We start from the raw sequence: 15,972 nt of genomic DNA on the forward strand, positions 1-15,972 counted from the left end.
GTGGTGGGACACAATGCAGATAGCCCAGTTAGCCAATGTGCGGGAGCACTGGTTGGTGGGCCAATTGAGGTAGTATATACATGAATGTATAGTTAAAGTGAATATGCATATAAGATAAACAGAGAGTAGCAGCAGCGTAAAAGAGGGGTTGGGAGGGGGCACACAATGCAAAAGTCCAGGTAACCATTTGGTTACCTGTTCAGGAGTTTTATGGCCTGGGGGTAAAAACTGTTGAGAAGCCTTTTTGTCCTAGACTTGGTACTCCGGTACCGCTTGTGAGTACCGGAGTGAGTAAGACCTTTAAACAGGTCAACACTCACAAGGCCGCAGGGCCAGATGGATTACCAGGACGTGTACTCTGAGCATACGCTGACCAATTGGCAGGTTTCTTCACTGACATTTTCAGCCTCTCACTGTCTGAGTCTGTAATACCAACATGTTTCAAGCAGACCACCATAGTCCCTGTGCCCAAGAACACTAATGTAACCTGCCTAAATGACTACAGACCTGTAGCACTCACGTCTGTAGCCATGAAGTGCTTAGAAAGGCTGGTCATGGCTAACATCAACACCATTATCCCAGAAACACTAGACCCACTCCAATTGCATACTGCTCCAACAGATCCACAAATGATGCAGTCTCTATTGCACTCTGCACTGCCCTTTCACACCTGGACAAAAGGAACACCTTTGTGAGAATGCTATTAATTGACTACAGTGGTCGAATCAGTGGTCGTCTACAAATGACGAGCCTGGAGCGACCGCTGAGAATGTCCTGAATTTTGCTCTTTAGTGCAGCCTTCCCTTTGCATTGTACACTCCTTTGGGACACTTGGTGTAGGACGGAACAGGTCTGCAGTATGTCTTCACAGATATCTTATTCAGCATGTTGCACCATGCAAATTAAGACTCCATGATAACAGAGGATAGAAATCAGCCGAAAAGAGGAAGATGTCAGAATCTTGTGAAATGAGAGTAAGCACGCATCCTCTCAGTAACAGGAATATAGCACTTTAACTATTTGCACAATGTAACAACACTGTACTGTATATAGCCATAACATGACATTTGAAATGTCTCTATTCCTTTGGAACTTTTGTGAGTGTAATGTTTGTGGTTAATTTTGACTGTTTATTTCACTTTTGTTAATTATCTATTTCACATGATTTGGCAATGTCAACATATGTTTCCCATTCCAATAAAGCCATTTGAATTGAATTCAATTGATATAGTGACAGACAGACAATAAAATAGGAGGTAAAGAATACTAAGTTTCCATGAAAACACTTGTGCCCCTGGTACTGATGGAGAAAATAAGAATATACGAATATGTTTCGCATAATTTTTTCATTAAGCAGTTTACAAAAAGTAGCTTACAAAAGCTTCTGCAGGTTTCCTGTGATTCTTTGTGAAGGAATTGTGCAGGTGTCTCTTGCATGAGTATGACTAGTCCTACAGAAATTTTGAAAATCCTGCACAACCAACTACATATCCTCCAGCAATCCTGCAGGGCCAAAGGCTGCATAATATGTGTAATGCCCGGGGTGTAGTGGAGGAAGGAGTCAGACGCAGGAGACAGAGAGTTCAGAGTAGCGCTACTTCTTTATTCACCAACCAGGTGAAAACAGACGCCACTCAAAACAAATGCCCCATAAAACCTGTTGAGGATAGGGGGCAGTATTTTCACTTTGGATGAATTGCATGCCCATAGTGAACTGCATCCTACTCTGTCCTAGATTGCTAATATATGCATATTATTATTACTATTGGATAGAAAACACTCCTCTGAAGTTTCTAAAACTGTTTGAATTATGTCCGTGAGTATAACAGAACTCATAGGGCAGGCAATCTTCCAAACAAGAAGTGAAATTCTGAATGTGGGGCAACTTTGACGTCATCGCCCCCTCCTTTCCCAACAAGATATGGATCTGGTAGCACTTCCTACGCCTTCCACTAGATGTCCTCATTCAGTAGAAAGTGGAATGGAGCATTTGCTGTGAACTTTGGCCGAATGGGAGGGGAAATAGTCAGTGTCCTGACAGAATGCCATTTTCCTGTGGCGCATTTCTCTGTGGGTGCCACCACCGTTCCATTTGGCTGCAGCTGAAAACGTATGATCCGGTTGGAACGTTATTGGATATATATGATAATAACATCCTGAAGATTGATTCTCTACTTAGTTTGACCAGTTTATTCGACCTGGAATATATCTTTTTGAAGTTTTCGTGCGAGTTATCCTGGACCAGCAGTCAGTTTTTGGGCACGTGAGCTGAAAGTGATAGCAAATGCAGCTAATTGGACACTAGTATTGGACATTATGGAACAAAACAACGATTTATTGTGGAACTAGGACTCCTTGCACTACATTCTGATGAAAGATCATCAAAGGTAAGGGAATATTTATGTTGTAATTTTGTATTTCTGTTGACTCCAACATGGCGGAGAAATACTTTTACGTCTGAGCGCTGTCTCAGATTATTGCAATGTTAGGCTTTTTCCGTAACGTTTAAAAAAAATCTGACACAGCGGTTGCATTAAGAACCAGTGTATCTTTAATTATATGTAGAACATGTATCTTTAGTCAAAGTTTATAATGAGTATGTCTGTTTTATCTGGCGTAGCTTTCTATAATTCCTCCGAATATTTTGGAGGCAGTTCTGAACATGGCGTCAATGTAAACTGAGATTTGTGGATATAAATATGCATATTATCGAACAAAACATAAATGTATTGTGTATAACATGTCATATGAGTGTCATCTGATGAAGATTTTCAAAAGGTTAGTAATTCATTTTATCTCTAATCCTGCTTTTGTGACTCCATCTTTGGCTGGAAAAAATGGCCGCGTTTTCCCTTTGATTTGGTGGTGGTCTAACATAAATATATATTGTGTTTTCGCTGTAAAACATTTTTTTTTTTTTAATCGGACATGATGGGTAGATGAACAAGATGTTTATCTTTCATTTGAGGTATTGGACTTGTTAACTAATAAACCTAATTAACAACAGGTGTAACTAATAAACAGACAAGGAGGGGGAGGAAAAGATCAGTGGCAGCTGATCAAAGTGATCGCAAAGTGCAATATAGAATCCCAGCCTAAAACCCCAAACAGCAAGCAATGCAGATGTTGTCACGTCCTGACCATAGAAAATACAGGTTTTCTATGGTAAAGTAGGTCAGGGTGTGACTAGGGTTTTTTGTTCTAGTTTATATTTTCTATGTGGGGTTCTAGGTTTGATTTTCTATGTTGCTGATTTGTATGATTCCCAATTAGAGGCAGCTGGTTATCGTTGTCTCTAATTGGGGATCATACTTAAGTAGCATTTTGTCCACCTGTGGGTTATGGGATATTGTTTATGTATAGTGTGTTTGAGCACTACGTTATGGGATAGTGTTTATGTATAGTGTGTTTGAACACTACGTTATGGGATAGTGTTTATGTATAGTGTGTTTGAGCACTACGTTATGGGATAGTGTTTATGTATAGTGTGTTTGAACACTACGTTATGGGATAGTGTTTATGTATAGTGTGTTTGAACACTACGTTATGGGATAGTGTTTATGTATAGTGTGTTTGAACACTACGTTATGGGATAGTGTTTATGTATAGTGTGTTTGAACACTACGTTATGGGATATTGTTTATGTATAGTGTGTTTGAACACTACGTTATGGGATATTGTTTATGTATAGTGTGTTTGAACACTACGTAGTCACGGGTCTTTGTAAGTTTGGTTATTTTGTTTTCAGTTTCACTTATTCATTAAAAGATGTGGAACTATACTCAAGCTGTGCCTTGGTCCGACCATCATTATTACGAACATCGTGACAGATGTAGAAGAAAGGTGGCTAGGAAAAACTCCCTAGAAAGGCAGGAACCTAGGAAGAAACCTAGAGAGGAAGCAGGCTCTGAGGGGTGGCCACTCCTCTTCTGGTTGTGCCGGGTGGAGATAGTTTAAGCTTTAAGACACACTGGAGCTTGTAGCATAAGTCAGTAGCCAAAGGGCAATGTGGTCCCGTCAGGCAAAAGCAGTCTCTTGTCATAGACTACCCTGAATCTTTTAGTAAGTGGGGAATTCCTTAGATCAAAGCCCTTTTTATCCTTAACAATTTTTTTGTAGGAGCTCAAAATCTCCAAGACACTATTCTGGTCGTTTATGAACCCCTCAACCAAGCGTGTGATTGATTCCAAGTTCACACGTGGGGCATTTTCATCGTTTTGAGTCACGCCTTTGGCTTTCAACACCACGTGATTGTCTTTAGTCCTAAAAGCATAGCTTTTGGGACCACAGGAGGACCATTCTGTGATATGGTCACCATATCCGTGTTCACTCGTTAAACCACCCAGATAGTTGCTAAGTGGGGGGTTCCAATCACCCTGTTTGCTTACATAGACCACAGAGTCTGTGTCGTGGTAAAGAACCCACCTCTAAAGCTGCTCCATGAGGGTGTACAGTTCAAGTTGGCCATAGGCCGTGGTAAATGCTGCAAGAAACACATTTACATTACCCGGGGGTAGAACCCACTTCTTGTTACACCTCCATTGCACCAGGGCAATGTCTTGACTCAAGAATGAAAAATTGGTCAGAAAAAAACAAATTCCCAAAATTCTTTGGGGTCTTTAATGATCGACATTGTTAGCATATTGCATCTCTGCGAAAGCTTCCCCCAAAGCGAGTTTAAGTACAATTTCGACATATTTCTTTTGGTTTTGTTGACCTCTATTCTGTCAGGGTCAAGAAGTTGTCTTGAATGTACTTGTCTTTGCTCTCTTGATCTGTGACCGATGCAGGATAGCCTGAAGCCATTTGCTTGCTCAAGAAGGTCTTGATGTACTCTTTAAAAAGAGTGTCTGATTTGCTGGAAAAGTTCCACACTTCAAAGATTTTGACCACACGATACCCCATCAAGAGCCTTAGAGAATTCAACTGTGACCCATACACCTATCAGGGCTCTTTCTTGATCTGAGTGATCACAAGGGTTTTCCTGGTTGTTGTTTTCACTGCAGGTGCGACAAAGGGGAAAGAAAAGTTTTCCATGAGGTCCCTTGCAAGGCAATACTGGTATAAACAACCCCTAGGAGGGTAGACAGTTGCTTTGATCAGACCAAAATAGTTTTGGGGTAAGTCAAAGTCGCGGTGAATAATTTCAGGATGCCCCTTAGGATAGCATGAGGATAAAGGGATGTAAAATCGACATATCCTATTGTCTCGTCGGGTTGTGCTACATGCCTCAATGTCAAAGCATTGGTACGGCCTCCATACAAGTTTGTCGTGGTTCCAAGGGTTCTGGTGTGTCAAAGCTGGAAAGGAAGGCTCGAACATGAGGATCAGACTTTTTGATTGCGATCCATTCCTGCTCCCACATCACATTCACTTTTAACCTGTAAGTAGCCTGTAAAGAATCAAATTTGTCTTGAAACTCTTAGCACATTTCCCCAAAAGTCTTTTGGGTTAGGACACACGTGGCCTGGGGAACAAAGCAAGATGTTCAACCGTGGAAGAAACAACCGTTGTACTCAAACACGGTCTCAACACCGTCAATCTGTGTGTAGCCATCTACATGATAAGACCCAAACGCCTTCTCACCCCTATTCAAAGCATGTTAAATAAAAATGTCTTTATCCTGGGCCAAGTACTCCAACCATTGAATGGACCCACTAGAGTATGACTTGAATTGGAGTCGGTAGTTGTCAGGCGAGGAGATAGCTATTGATGCTATAGGTAGAAAGTGTGTACGATAGGTTTTCATGCATGTCGATGCAATAGTTGTACAACTCCAGGGGTCAATGCCTGCATCTTTGATTACCTCTTCTCTGAATCTGAGGCATCCTTCACGAAGTATAACCACATCATTGTCACAGTATGATTCCATCTCTTTATGGAGATCAAAGGTGCTATGTCTTACTGTCTCGTACCACGTCATGAATCTCTCTCCCTCTTTGGGAGACATTTGATCACACCCGTACATTTCGGGGCTGGGATAAGAACCAATATAATGTAGATTCTCCTCAGATATGAAGAAGTGGGGAAACCAACCTTTCACAGAGTTTTCAAACCCCAAGGCCTCTGAGCCAATCTCATGGGTAAGAAGCTTAAACTGTCAATGTATCTCTGGTTGAAGGCGGGGTCTACAAAACACAAGATTTTACTACCTTGTGCTATGACACTGGATGCAACGCATTGCTGTATCAAGGGGTTCAGAAGAAGGTAGGAGTCATAGGCTCTAGAATTGTACGCTATAAACGTGAAGTTTCTGTACTGGGGTTTTCTAAAGTGTTTTAGAAAGAGCAGTGCACAATTGGGCCCCTCTGCCGACCACTTTTCACCCTTGAAAGTCATGATAGATACAAAAATAGGCAAATGAACCCCTGATTGCTGATTTGTCTCAAAATCATAAAATATGTATTTCTCTGAATGTTCATCTTCAGCCAAGGCCTGAATATAACATTCGTGTGGCACTTCTTGAACCACTTCAGCGTCTCTGCTTTTCAAAGGCCCTTTACAGATTGGGCAATGTATGATTCCACACACATGAGTTTTAGGGCTATCTATTTTAAGGTTGTAATTGCAATGGCATTTTGGACATTTCTTGTTAATGTCACAACTGCTTACAGATTTACAGGTCTTGGGGTGCCATGTTTCAATATTGTGTTTTTCGTAACAGTAGGCCGAACGACATGTGCGGTGACAATCCGCACAGGGTGTCAGGTTTAAGGGCTGCATCGGACAATTTTCATCCAGACATACTGAACAGTTATAATGGCACGAGTGCCCCCCATTTCGGGTGTAGCTGGTATGGCAGGATGGACACACATATGGTGCACCTAAAAACGCGGTGATGTTGGTAATAGCATAATAGTGGGCGTTTTGCACATAAAAGTACAGAATCTGAGGATGAGGTTGGGGGTTGTTTTGGAATTTCAAGAGAGCTGCATAAGGTCTACTGTGGTACAAAACCACAATCTTGATGTTCAGAGAGTTTTCAAATTTGACTATGTCCGAGAAAGCCACCGCATCCTGTATACCCAGACCCACGGCCGTTTGGAGCTCTCTAGCCTTGTGTAACGCCGCTAGATCTGCACACCCAGGGTTGAGTAAATGTGCTAGGCCTATTGCAAAGCATAGCTTATTACCAGGATTGTGAACGTTTATGAGATATGCCCTTTTATTGCTTATGATTTCTGATTGCATTAGGCTATCTGGTTTCCTTCTCTGACCCCCGCCACCCAGGGTTTAACGTATTATTTGCACTACAAGCTCGAGGGTCCTATCGGCTATGACGGATAAATTTGACTGAACAAGTAGTTCCAGCAGAGGTATAAATTGTTCAAGATCTGCTTCGCCATTGGGTAAAATAAGAGATAGTGTTATGCAGGCTATCTCCACAAATTTCCGACTGTTGATGGAATTTAGCTTTAAAGGAATGATTAGAATACTCCACTCAGAAACCATATAATTGTAGAAATTGACTAGAATCATAAAATTATAATTAATAATGATGTGTGTAGTTTTAGTCAGTCAAACAATATGACTATTATAGTGTCGCTATAAAATGAAGGTCCTTGTACTGTGCACGCCAGAACGTTCCCGTGAAAAAACACAGACTGTGAACGGGACATCTCAAGGACAAGGTCTCCCTAATCTCTGTCGGCTGAGTAGTGAGACAGTATGTGCGTAGGATAACTTCTGTTTTGTGTGGAAGTATGTGTGTGCGTATGTTTGTGTGAATGTGTGAGCGTATGTTTGTGTGAATGTGTGCGTGAGAAGCCAGTATAAAATGAATTGTTTTGTACAACAGGCTAGTGTGCTCTCGTAAATACATTTTCTGACTATTGTAGCTGGTCCTCCGTCTGATTCATTTCAACCAGTTTCTTACAAGTTCTGGGTTTCAGGCTGAGTAATTAATTCAATTGGGTTTATGGACATTGAGAACATAATTCTCGTGACAAAGACATCATGAGGTTTGCCATAATCTCTTGCCCTGTCAAACAGTTCATTCAGAGTATCCAGTATCATCACATAAAACACCACATAGTCAAGATTCTGATTCACCCATGTGAAAATGAAAAATTGTCGAATCTCTGTATTGCTGAATTTATTTCGGTACACAACCCGGACACTTCTATCAATACCATCTCCCTCCTGATATATTAGAACATTTTCCAATTCCTCAAAAACATCGTATTGCATTTCAGACTCTTCGGACATGGGCGTTAATGGCAGGGTTTGTGGGGGGTCCGGTGTGGAAGATCTTAGACTCTCATTCATCTGGTTAATTAACGATATGCGGGCGTCCGGGATCTGGGTTAACAGGTTTTCATCGGTCGCCCCTGACTCTTTCATACGATTAATCATTTCTATGAGTTCGGGCGGTATCTGGGATAACAGGGTTTCATCTATCTTCATTATGTCTGTTACCCCAGCCTGATTCATATGGTTAATTATAGCTTGGAGTTCGGGCGGCATCTGGGATAACAGGGTTTCAACTGTCTCAATTATGTCTGTTGGCTCAGCCATTTGGATAATTAATGATGTGTGTTCTTGTGGTATTCTAGAAGGATACATGTTACCTATATGTTTTTAGAGCCTGTATTTGCGTTTTTTAATCGGATTGCTGTTTAACAAACGTGGCATTATTCTATGCCAGAAGGATAGATCCTGGTGGTATTGTCGCTCGAGTAAAGCCCCCATTCGTTTGTGGAGCAAAACCTTTCGGGATTTTAGAGCCCTGGAAAAGGCTGTAAAAAACCTAGCTTGTTCTATTTCAGGTTTGGGTGTTTCCACCAAAGAATTGGAGGAATCAATAAGGTTGGCCGCCTCCCATAATAACAGGCCGTCTACCTCTGAAATGTCATTTAAAATGATGAAATCCTCTGGTTTCGTTGTTTCATTGTGAATGTCCGGTGAGCCGAAATCCTCCGCATGCTCATGTGTGAGGTCTTCTGCACTAGATATCAACAGTCAATAGAACTTTGTCTGATGACACTAATGTGAAGGGGGGTCGAATGACACAGGAAATAGTCACCACTGCCACGAGTTGACCATGCATTCACCAAGCGCTTTCACAGGGGAAGGACTTGCATTCCACCGGTCATCTGAAGTCATTCTAATTCTCCGGTTGGAACGTTATTCAAGATATGTATGCAACATTCTAAAGATTGATTCAGTACATCGTTTGAAATGTTTCTACTGACTGTTACGGAACTTTTGGACATTTTGTCACGTTATAGTGGACATGCTTTGTGACTTTGGAATTGTTTACCAAACGCGCTAACCAAAGTAGCTAATTGGACATAAATAACGGACATTTTCGAACAAATTCATTTATTGTGGACCTGTGATTCCTAGGACTGCATTCTGATGAAGTTCATCAAAGGTAAGGAAACATTTATCATTTATTTTCTGGTTTCTGTTGACTCCAAAATGGCGGCTAATTTGGCTTCTGTTCTGAGCACCGTCTCAGATTATTGCATGTGTTGCTTTTTCCGTAAACTTTTTTTGAAATCTGACACAGCGGTTGCATTAAGGAGAGGTATATCTATAATTCCATGTGTATAACTTGTATTATCATCTACATTTATGATGAGTATTTCTGTTGAAATAATGTGGCTATGCAAAATCACTTGATGTTTTTGGAACTAGTGAATCTAATTTTTAAATATAAATATGAACTTTATCAAAAATAACATGCGTGTATTGTGTAACATGAAGTCCTATGAGTGTCATCTGATGAAGATGCTTTTTGTGAATGCTATATTTCGCTGGAAAATGGCTGTGCTTATTGTGGTTTGGTGGAGACCTAACATAATCATTTGTAGTGCTTTCGCTGAAAAGCCTATTTAAAATCGGACACTTTGGTGGGATTAACAACAAGATTACCTTTAAAATGAAAATTACCTTTACGTTTTTTTTTAATGATTTTTTTTTAAATTATACAAAATGTCAAATACATTTCAGGTATAATACTATATATTAACAATACATAATTAAATTACCTCTGCTTTTTTGACGAGGGCTGTTCTGACGAATCGCGCAAACCAGGGGCTCTTGACTTTTTTCACCAGGTATTTCAGATTCTGCCGGGCACGTCTCGTTGGAGTCTGAAAAAACATTATTTGTCATTGTTTTAACATATTCAATCATCAAAAAAATGTATAAATAATTAAATATGTATATCTAATAATATACACTGCTCAAAAAAATGAAAGGGAACACTTAAACAACACAATGTAACTCCAAGTCAATCACACTTCTGTGAAATCAAACTGTCCACTTAGGAAGCAACACTGATTGACAATAAATTTCACATGCTGTTGTGCAAATGGAATAGACAACAGGTGGAAATTATAGGCAATTAGCAAGACACCCCCAATAAAGGAGTGGTTCTGCAGGTGGTGACCACATACCACTTCTCAGTTCCTATGCTTCCTGGCTGATGTTTTGGTCACTTTTGAATACTGGCGGTGCTTTCACTCTAGTGGTAGCATGAGACAGAGTCTACAACCCACACAAGTGGCTCAGGGAGTGCAGCTCATCCAGGATGGCACATCAATGAGAGCTGTGGCAAGAAGGTTTGCTGTGTCTGTCAGCGTAGTGTCCAGAGCATGGAGGCGCTACCAGGAGACAGGCCAGTACATCAGGAGACGTGGAGGAGGCCGTAGGAGGGCAACAACCCAGCAGCAGGACCGCTACCTCCACCTTTGTGCAAGGAGGAGCAGGGGGAGCACTGCCAGAGCCCTGCAAAATGACCTCCAGCAGGCCACAAATGTGCACCTGTCTGCTCATACGGTCAGAAACAGACTCCATGAGGGTGGTATGAGGGCCCGACGTCCACAGGTGGGGGTTGTACTTACAGCCCAACACCGTGCAGGACATTTGGCATTTGCCAGAGAACACCAAGATTGGCAAATTTGCCACTGGCGCCCTGTGCTCTTCACAGATGAAAGCAGGTTCACACTGAGCACATGTGACAGACGTGACAGAGTCTGGAGACGCCGTGGAGAACGTTCTGCTGCCTGAAACATCCCCCAGCATGACCGGTTTGGCAGTGGGTCAGTCATGGTGTGGGGTGGCATTTCTTTGGGGGACCGCACAGCCCTCCATGTGCTCGCCAGAGGTAGCCTGACTGCCATTAGTTACCGAGATGAGATCCTTAGACCCCTTGTGAGACCATATGCTGGTGCGGTTGGCCCTGGGTTCCTCCTAATGCAAGACAATGCTAGACCTCATTTGGCTGGAGTGTGTCAGCAGTTCCTGCAAGAGGAAGGCATTGATGCTATGGACTGGCCCGCCCGTTCCAGAGATCTGAATCCAATTGAGCACATCTGGGACATCATGTCTCGCTCCATCCACCAACGCCACGTTGCACCACAGACTGTCCAGGACTTGGCGGATGCTTTAGCCCAGGTCTGGGAGGAGATCCCTCAGGAGACCATCCGCCACCTCATCAGGAGCATGCCCAGGCGTTGTAGGGAGGTCATACAGGCACGTGGAGGCCACACACACTACTGAGCCTCATTTTGACTTGTTTTAAGGACATTACATCAAAGTTGGATCAGCCTGTAGTGTGGTTTTCCACTTTTAATTTTGAGTGTGATTCCAAATCCAGATCTCCATGGGTTGATAAATTTGATTTCCATTGATAATTTTCCTGTGATTTTGTTGTCAGCACATTCAACTATGTAAAGAAAAAAGTATTTAATAAGAATATTTCATTCATTCAGATCTAGGATGTGTTATTTTAGTGTTCCCTTTATTTTTTTGAGCAGTATATATGTTAATATATATATAATGGCTTCATACCGTGTCCATGGAGCGCCGTTTCTTGAAGCAGTAAGTTCCCTGCCCAGTAACACTTTTTGGTCTGGGGTGATTCTGCTCAATGTACTTGCGCACGAGTTGTGCATTGCTTGTTTGGGTCTGGAATATGGAGCGAGGGGGTGGGAGGGGTATTTTATTCTTGGACTTACGTCTACAATAACGTGATGGGGACTGGCTGCATGCGTTTTGCTCCTCTGAACCCCCTTCTAACAAAGGCTGTTCCAGATCATTTATTCCCCTGAGCAACTGCGTAACGGATGGATACCCTACAAACATTAGATAATATTAACATATATTTATCCGATTTATATATACATTTTAAATTATAAGAATACGTGCATTTGACATATTTCCTAAAAAATCATTGCCCCCCGTTTAAAAACCCATATCACGCCGGTTTAATATTCCAATAATATCAATAATATCCATACCATTCCCTGAAAATACCTAGCCTTCAAATGAAATATATTATTTTCACTTAGTTATTTTCACTAACTCACCTTCAGAAAGCTCCATTAGGACGGATTCACGGATGATCTTTTAGCTGTTCTGGGCTGTTGGCCTGGTGTCTGGAGTTAAGCTTTTGGCCATTCGTACAGAGGGGATAGTATCTGTTTCACTAGCCTCGCTCCGCGGACTTGTCTCAAAGGAGAGATATTCTGTAATGATCTTACAGAGCGGGGATGACAGTTTTTTCGGGTGGCAGGACCTCTGAATGTTTAGAGACCCCCAAACCACAGGTGGTTGTCACGACATATTGTCTGCCTGTATTTCCTTTTGATTTCCTACAACATCATGGGTAGCAGCTTTGGGGAGTGTCTGATATAAATTTATGGACCTGGGTGGGAGGCCGTTTGTATATGCACTGATTACAAATAACATATGTTTTAAACTGTAGGAGGTTGTCTAGACAAGATATATTCTGCCGAGGTGTTTGACGTTTTAGCCCCCCACGTCCTTGGGGATGAGATAAATACGTATTTGAAAGGCTTGTGTGGTAAATGAGTCGAAAGTGCCCATTTGAAGAGTCGCACAAACACAACCCCACACACTTTTTTGATTGGGGGTAGCCAGATATCTTGACAGAAAGAAATAGAGCCTTTTAGTGCAAATGCCATGGCTTTGTTGAACACACACCCCCACCCCCTTTGTTTTGAAACACACACACCGACACTAATCTACGCAGACGCCCTCACAAAAACTACTGTCACACATCTTTTCCGAAATTATTTTTCTCAGAGACATGCATGATGATAGATCTAAAAGACAGAGCCCCTTCGATAAGGCGAGATACCTCTTTAAAACCATTTATTTAATTCATTATATTTAGTACATACAGTGTAAAACATGTTATAATTAATTTAACTTTTTACTATTCATTTATTACAGATAAAGGGGCATATTAGCCCTGAACCCCATCCGTCTCCAATTCACCCATATAAGACATGCATTGTTTAAAGTGGCTCAGGATATCCCACACATATCCCACACACTCTCCGATTAAGGCTCTGTAAGTTTTCACTCCAGGGTTAGATCAAACGTCTGGCATGTAGATCCTGGGTATGTTTTAAGGCTGTTTAACAGTCAGCGCCTTAATTGTTCACGTTTTGGAAAAGGCTGTCCAGCTTATTCATCAGGGTTATGTATATAGGGTAATCAATACATTTAAAGCTAAACACTGGCATAAAAAGTTTACATCCTTGCAGGCTTTGGAAAATACATATGAACTGACAGACTTCGTCGCATTTGTACTTTCAAATTGTTCACATGCTAAAATTGTCACTTTAGAGTTGGGGCTATACGCTATTGAAGCGATTCTTAGGGCCTTCAAATCACTGCGCCGCACACAAGTTCTTCCATTACACATCCTGGCAGGGTTGTACCGCTCAGGGCCTGTTCAATTTGACAGAGCGCTAGCCTTATCTTAAGCCATTCTCTCATACGCAGCGCAGGAGAAAAACTCCCGGGTTTTGCATGATAAAGGTGTTTGGGGCCGCTGTCTGTGAATATCTTAACAGTAGAATCCTCAGGTTGGAATATGTAAGACATATGTCCATCACTCGTATCCAAAACTCATTTAAAACATTCAGGGGCCTCACACAAAACGTCCTCAATGCTTTTATCATTGGGTTCGTGACAAGAGATGCATAGTACCCCGAGAATTGGCCTAGGAGACATACTTTTCTGTTTAATGTTCTGGGTTTTATTTTTAAAATCTTGTTTAGTGTTCTGGGGCCGCATGTGTTGTTCTGGGCTTTATTTATAATGCGCTCTGCCGCAACCCCGCCCCCCAAAAAGGTATAGATGCAATATAGATATAAATTAACACACCCTCTAACACGTGACAACAGGAACAGGATGTTCTGGCGGTTGCACCCTCGCCCAGGGCGGGTCAGTGGATACTGATATTTGGGTATGTACGCGTCATCCGGACATAGGGTCATAAATCAGTCTACTTTATTCTCTCTATAGTCTAGATGGATTCTACAATACAACAAGATCTGGGGAACTACTGAACAGCAGGCTTTTGGGAACACTTACTTTGAATTTCCTTTTGGTCTCTTATTATTTTGTCCCATATTCTTTCTGTTCTGTCTTTCCACACTCCTGACGTCTTTTCTCCTCCCTCTCTCTCTCCTCTCCTGCTCCTTGATTCCAACAATGCCCCCTGATAATAAATAAGTGTCAGTGGTGTTAATGCTACTAGAGGGCAGTGTTTTATATGTCAAAACTATAGACTTGTCTCAGACATCTCATCAGCTTTTGGGCGCTATAGTTAGTCCTCTGTCTCTATGTCTAAAGCCTGTTACACATTTCACAGATTGGTTTTGAAAACACACACCGACACTGAATAAAACTTGGCAGGGAATCTTTTACATCACCATCTTTCATCAAGATCTTCATACATTTCATCACTTTCACTGTCTATTGGATGAAAAGATGCAGTCAGAATACTGGAGGGGTTGGAGGGCTGTTCATTAACCCCATATAATCTGTTACGTTCCCAGTTTCTGTGTTGTGTTTTTTTTTTTTGTATGTGTGTTTGACAGGATGGCTTCCTGAAATTCCCCCAACGCAGCTGATTGGTCAGCCCTTTTTGCTAATAAAGGTGCTGACCCTGCCCCCTCTTCAGTGGATACAGCTGTATCCCATTACAGACTCCTTCTATATAAGCAAAACTCATTTAAAACATCTGTTGCTACAGAGAGCTGAGGTTTATGTCCTGTATTTTGGTTAGTGAGAGTGAGAGATGAGAGTGAGAGTGAGAATGGCCTGAGAGAGATGAGAGTGAGAGTGAGTTTAATGTTATTGTTAAGTACTTTTAGCCACTGCAATTAAGGTATGTGTGTTTTTGATTATTGAAATCGTTTACTTCCGTTTGTATTCTGTTTTTGTTCCCAGGGGGAAGGCACGTCTGCCGCAACCCCCCCGCCCCCAAGGGAGTGCTTAGGCAAGAGGCCTGCAGGCATACATAACTGGCCGTAGTATTTACTGTCTATACACACTAGATAAGACCTGGGCGGACCACCCCTGTATTTTGGTTAGCGCACCAGGTGGTAAGTAGTGGGTAAGCAGGTAAGGTAGGAGAGGGTAGGTTAGGTAAGTGGTGGGTAGACAGGTAATGTAGGAGTGGGTAGGTTAGGTAAGTAGTGGGCAGGTAGAAGAGGGTAGGTTAGGTAAGTAGTGGGCAGGTAAGGTAGGAGAGGTTAGGTAAGTAGTGGGCAGGTAAGGTAGGAGAGGTTAGGTAAGTAGTGGGCGGGCAGGTAATGTAGGAGAGGGTAGGTTAGGTAAGTAGTGGGCAGGCAGGTAATGTAGGAGAGGGTAGGTTAGGTAAGTAGTGGGTAGGTAGGTTAGGTAAGTAGTGGGCAGGCAGGTAAGGTAGGAGAGGTTAGGTAAGTAGTGGGTAGGTAGGTTAGGTAAGTAGTGGGCAGGCAGGTAAGGTAGGCGAGGGTAGGTTAGGTAAGTAGTGGGTAGGTAGGTTAGGTAAGTAGTGGGCAGGCAGGTAATGTAGCAGTGGGTAGGTAGGTTAGGTAAGTAGTGGGCAGGCAGGTAAGGTAGCAGAGGGTAGGTTAGGTAAGTAGTGGGCAGGCAGGTAAGGTAGGCGAGGGTAGGTTAGGTAAGTAGTGGGTAGGTAGGTTAGGTAAGTAGTGG

The sequence above is a fragment of the Oncorhynchus tshawytscha genome, linkage group LG09 (genome assembly GCF_018296145.1).
Source record: "Oncorhynchus tshawytscha isolate Ot180627B linkage group LG09, Otsh_v2.0, whole genome shotgun sequence".
Lineage (NCBI taxonomy): Eukaryota > Metazoa > Chordata > Actinopteri > Salmoniformes > Salmonidae > Oncorhynchus > Oncorhynchus tshawytscha.